The sequence below is a fragment of the Elephantulus edwardii genome, unplaced genomic scaffold, assembly GCF_000299155.1.
Source record: "Elephantulus edwardii isolate Elephantulus edwardi_28Jun2011 unplaced genomic scaffold, EleEdw1.0 scaffold00179, whole genome shotgun sequence".
Taxonomy (NCBI): domain Eukaryota; kingdom Metazoa; phylum Chordata; class Mammalia; order Macroscelidea; family Macroscelididae; genus Elephantulus; species Elephantulus edwardii.
In genome coordinates this window covers 1,679,403-1,684,658 of record NW_006399929.1, presented here as the reverse complement: position 1 = coordinate 1,684,658, position 5,256 = coordinate 1,679,403, and the positions used below count along the sequence as shown (strand labels likewise).

General features: G+C 41.3%; 1 pseudogene; it reads right to left on the bottom strand.

The window, feature by feature from the left end:
* LOC102860160 overlaps nt 1–4,953 on the bottom strand; it is a 41,176-nt pseudogene extending 36,223 nt beyond the window's left edge.
* Between the last annotated feature and the right edge of the window lie 303 nt (nt 4,954–5,256).

Below are 5,256 nucleotides of genomic sequence, written 5' to 3'. Positions count from 1 at the left end.
GGAAGGACAGCACAGGAGGGGAAGACCCTCTATGAGATGGATTGATTTGGTGACTGGGGTAATCAGGATGGGTGTGTCAGAGGCAGTGCGTTTGGCGGTTGGCGCAGGATAGAGCAGGGTTAGGGCTGTTGTGCATAGGGTCGCTATGAGTCACAAACGACTCCACGGCACATAACAACAACAAAGGAAATTTCTTCCCTAAAGGAAATATTTGTCCTAGTTGTCTTAAAATGTTCTTTCCACGTGTTTATGTGTTGGCTACAGAGGAGCAGCAAGATCTTCCACCAAGGAAGAATTTGTGTGATGTGTATAGCCAGCTGACAGCTGCTACTTTTAGGGTCCATCTTTTTTGTACCAAAGTCACCTCTCCCAGGGATTCACTATGTCAGTGACTGGACATAGCAAGAATATTAGTGCCTGGCTTTCCCAGCTCAACAGCAAAAAAAATAAAAATAAATAAAATTAAATTAAAAATTAACCAAATTCACTGTCCTTGTGTCAAATTCAACTCCTGGTGACCCTGTAGGACAAAGTAGAACTGTTCCACTGAAAGGTCAAGACTATAAAACTTTATGGACTCAGACTACCTCATCTTTCTCCCACAGAACAGCTGGGGAGCAGTGGGGCCGTTAAACAACTGACCTTTAATTTTTTTTTTTAATTATTATTTTGTAACTCATTTTTGCACATTTTCTTAGCACACCTTGTTCCAGATTGTTCTCATACACATAATGCATAATCAAAAATCCTTTTGGACAGTTCTTCCCTCACCTGTTCCAATGCAGTGTTCATTATCTAGCCACTCTTTTCCCATTCTCTCTCCAACCTCCCACGTCTTTCCTATTTTATAACAGCAGTGTTATGCAGTATTCATCCTTTTGTGACTAAAATATCTCTCTTAGCATAATGCCCCCCAGGGTCCCCTTGTTGCATAATGTTTATTAATTCATTGTTTTTGTGTAATATTCCATTGTGTGAATGTACTGTGGTTTTTCTATCCATCCATTTGTTGGGCATTTGGGTTGTTTCCATCTCTTTGCTGTAGGGAATAGTGTGTAATGAGCATGGATGTATATCTGTTTGAGTTGTTGCTCTGGTTTCTTTAGGGTATATTCCCCGTAGTGGAATTGCTGGGTCAAATGTTGTTTCTATTTCCAATTTTTTGAAAAAGCACCAGACCACCTCCCATAGCGGTTGCACCATTTTACATTCCCACCAACAGTGAATAAGTCCTAATTTCTCCACAACCTCACCAGCATTTCTTGTCTGTGGCCCTGCTGAACTTTGCTATTGTTGCTGAGATGAGATAATATCTCATAGTTTTTATTTTCATCTCTCAAATACCTAGGACTTTTGAATATTTCTTCATGTATTTGTCTGCTATTGAATGCCTTCTTTGGTGAAGTGTCTATTCATATCCTCTGGACATTTTGTAACTGGGTTTTTTACGTTTTTCTTGTTGAGGTGCTGGAGTATTCTAAAAATTTTATATCTAAGTTTTTTATCAGATATGTCATTGGCAATTCCCTCCCCCCTCCCCAGTCTGTGGATTTCCTTCTTACCCTGTTGGAGAAGCTTTTTGATGTGCATAGGGATTTGATTCTTAGAGGGTCCCAGTTATTTTTATTCTCTACTGGTTGTAGGTTTTCCATCATGCTTTGAAAACTGTTCATGCTGTGGATTAGAGCTTCTAAAGTTGTTCCTAGCTATCCTCTGCTGAATTTTATAGTCTTTAGTTTTATTTCTAGGTCTCTGATCCACCATGAGTTGGCTTTTGTGTATGGTGTGAGGTGTGGGTCTTGCTTAAGTTTTATGCAGATAGCTTTCCAATTTTGCCAACACTATTTGTTAAAGAGATTGTCCTTTCTATAAAAAAAATTTTAAAGCCCCTTCTTTTTTAATAATGAGCCTAAGATTAATTTAGAAGTTCTGGTGGTGCAGTATAAGTTCTTTTAACCAGAAAGCCAAGCCTCTCAGATGGTTTGAAGCTGTTAGTGTCACTCTTAGAGAAAGATGGGTGGCCTCCTGTGTGATTAAAAAGCCTTGGAAACATACTGGTTGATAAGTTATGAATTGATTCCACCTTGATGGCAATGACAGTTTATGAGAAAGAATGCTCATTATTCTTGTTTGGCATCAGCCCAGGTGGCCATGCTTACCACACACATACTCAAGATTCAGAACAAGGGGCAGGTCACAGTGTTGCAATTGTAAAATGGGAAATGTGACTTCACTTGTTTCTTCCCTCCCCTACTTGTGTGGAGAGTATGGCTGGCCCTCTCTTGTAAGGCCACTTGACCCATAAACTGACCTGCTGGTGAAGAAGGTCTCACACTGCCTCTTGAGGCCAACATGTACCACTTCCTGAAAATCATGTTCTTCAACCAAACTGAAGATCCACAACTGGCCATCAGCAGACCCAGTGAGAAGCTGCTTCATCTCTTCACAGACCAACACGTTAAGCAGGGGATACGTTGCTAGCACAGCTAGGTGTGCACCATTGTTCCCACATGGCTGTCCCACACCTGGACATCCAGCATGAGGACACCATTCCCAGCATACACAGCCACCGTGTGGTCATCCAGGCTGAACTTCATGCCATGTACCATGCCCAGGATGGAGCCCAGGATGGAGTCCAGGACCGTCCAGCGAGGGGCTGTTCAATGGAGGCCCTCCTCTGTACATTCTTCCAAATTCCACACTGAGACATGGCCACAGGATGCAGAGCAGAGAGGTGTACTCTATTTCCAAAAGTCAGGGCTGTCACTCAGATGGTGTCCTCTGAAGATTAGAGGCTTATACATTGTGGTGTTGGAAAACAGTACTGAATATCCCATGGACTTCCAGAAGATCAAACAAGTCTGTTTTAGAGGAAGTTCAACCAGTTGTTCCTTAGAGGCAAGGATGATGAAACTTTGCCCACATTCTGTGGACATGTTGTTGAGAGGAGGGACAGTCCTGGTGCAAAGGACTGCTGGCATCCCAAACAAACACAAAGCTTGTGGCTGTTCCTCAGGAAAGCACAGTGAGAGCCGCTGCAGGCCACCTGGACGTGAGAGGCAGGTTCTGTAAAGTCCACCATGTACCTTTCTATAACTGCATTGCCTACAAGCCAGCAGCATCAGAGGAAACACTTTGAGGACTACTGTTGGTGGGAGTGTAAAATGTTGTAACCACTATGGAAGGCTGTATGACACTTTCTCAAAAAGTTGCAAATAGAAATATCATTTGACCAGGAAATTCCTCTACTGGGAATATACCCTAAAGAAACAATAACTGCCACTCAGGCAGATATATGCACACCCAAGTTCATTGCAGCTTTGTTCACAATAGCAAAGAGTTGGAAACAACCCAAGTGGCCCTCAACAAACAAATGGATAGGGAAGCTGTGGTATATTCAAACAATGGAATACTACATACACTGCATTAAAATACAAAGAACTCATGCAATATTATTCAAAATGGCTGACCCTGGAGGACATTATGCTGAGTGAACTATCTCAGTCAAAAAAGGACAACTATTGTATGGTGTCACTGTTGAAGAATGGGACCGACATCAGGTTTGGAATGAGACTGAGAAAAATTGGATAAATTATGTATACTGCATTGAAACAGATGAGGGAGAGAACAGTTTAAAAGCGATATATGATTGGGTATTATGGTTATGACAAGAGCTCAGAATGCATAGTGGAGTGTGCTGGGGAGGGGGTGGATTGTATACCAATAAAGAAATTTTCCTTTTCCTTTTCAAAGAGAATAGCGAACTCAGGAGGAGGGATGGGCAGAGAAAAATGCAACAATGAATTCATGGAAATCCAGAACCTCTGTAAATGTTCATTAAAATTAATAAAATAAAATTTTCAAAAAAAAAGAATGCAGCTGCATGTTTCAGCTTAGTCCCATGAAGGAATCCAGCCACAAGTCCTTTTAGCTTCAGGTAGGAGAGTGAGTGGGAAGGAACTGGAACTCTGAATATCAGCCCCAGAAATTAACACAGTGCATTTCTGGATCCAACTCTTACCAACCAGGACCAGTGTCCCAGGCCACCACAACTGAGTTTTTATTTCAGCTCAGTGCCTTATCCACAACACCACCAGTGCTCCCTTTTTCTCAACACAGAACTCTTCAAATGGACAACTTTGCTCTAGGCTTCCATTAACTTTCTCAGAGTCTAAGACAGTTGTTGTTGTTGTTGTTGTTGTTGTTGTTGTTGTTGTTGTTGTTATTGATTGCCTTTGAGTCAAGCACGACTTATAGCGACCCTATGAACAAAATATCTGAAGACTTTCTCTAACTATTGCCATTTCTCAAAGTTCGTAGAGTTTCCAGAGGCATGTTGTTTAGGAAGTGGATGCCACTCCCACTTCCTATAGTGTTATGAAAAATAGTAAATATACTGTAAAATGCCAGATTAAATAGACATAATTGTCTGGGACAAAGTTTAGTCAAATATTTCTTAGCTAAAGCATGACAATATCATTGTCACATATTTTGGGCACGTGTTTAAGACAGACCAGACCCTGGAGAAGTGCATCATGTTTGGTAAAATACATGGTCAGTAAAAAAGAAGATGACTGTCAACAAAATGGATTGATAGTGGCTGAAACAAGGGTTCAAATCTACCAGTGGCTGTAAGGATGGTGCAATTGTACATAGGGTTTGTCCTGGATATAGATTATGTGCTCTGAGACTCTTCCTATCCACTACTCTTCCTTTTACCTCAGGTGTCACATCTTCTTGATCTTTCATGGGCATTTTCCTAATGAATGCCGCGTACTTCAAGTTCTATCTTGGTGATTGCTCTGCAGAGGACCAAGACTGATAAGCTATTTCTTTTATTGTCGTGATTGGGTGCTGTCAAGTTGGCTCTGATGTCTAGAAGCCACACATACAGGACAATACACTGTCTGAACATTTGTTGTCCTCACCATCTCTGCTGTGTTTTAAACCCATTGTCGCATCCACTGAGTCCCTCTACACCTGAGGACCATCCTCTTTTCCACTGACCCTCTACTTTACCAATCAATCTTTCTCTCTGGAAACTGACTCCTCCTGATAATATGCCCAAACTATGAGACAAGGTCTCACCAGCCTCACTGTATTCTGAGTGCATTTCTTCTCATATACATTTGTTCTTTTGTCACCAATGTTATAGTCAATATTTTTCTCTCAAATCACAATTCAAAGGCATCAATTACTCACTAGTCTTCTTAATTGACCTTTTCATTTGTTGTTGTTTGGTGCCAATGAGTCACC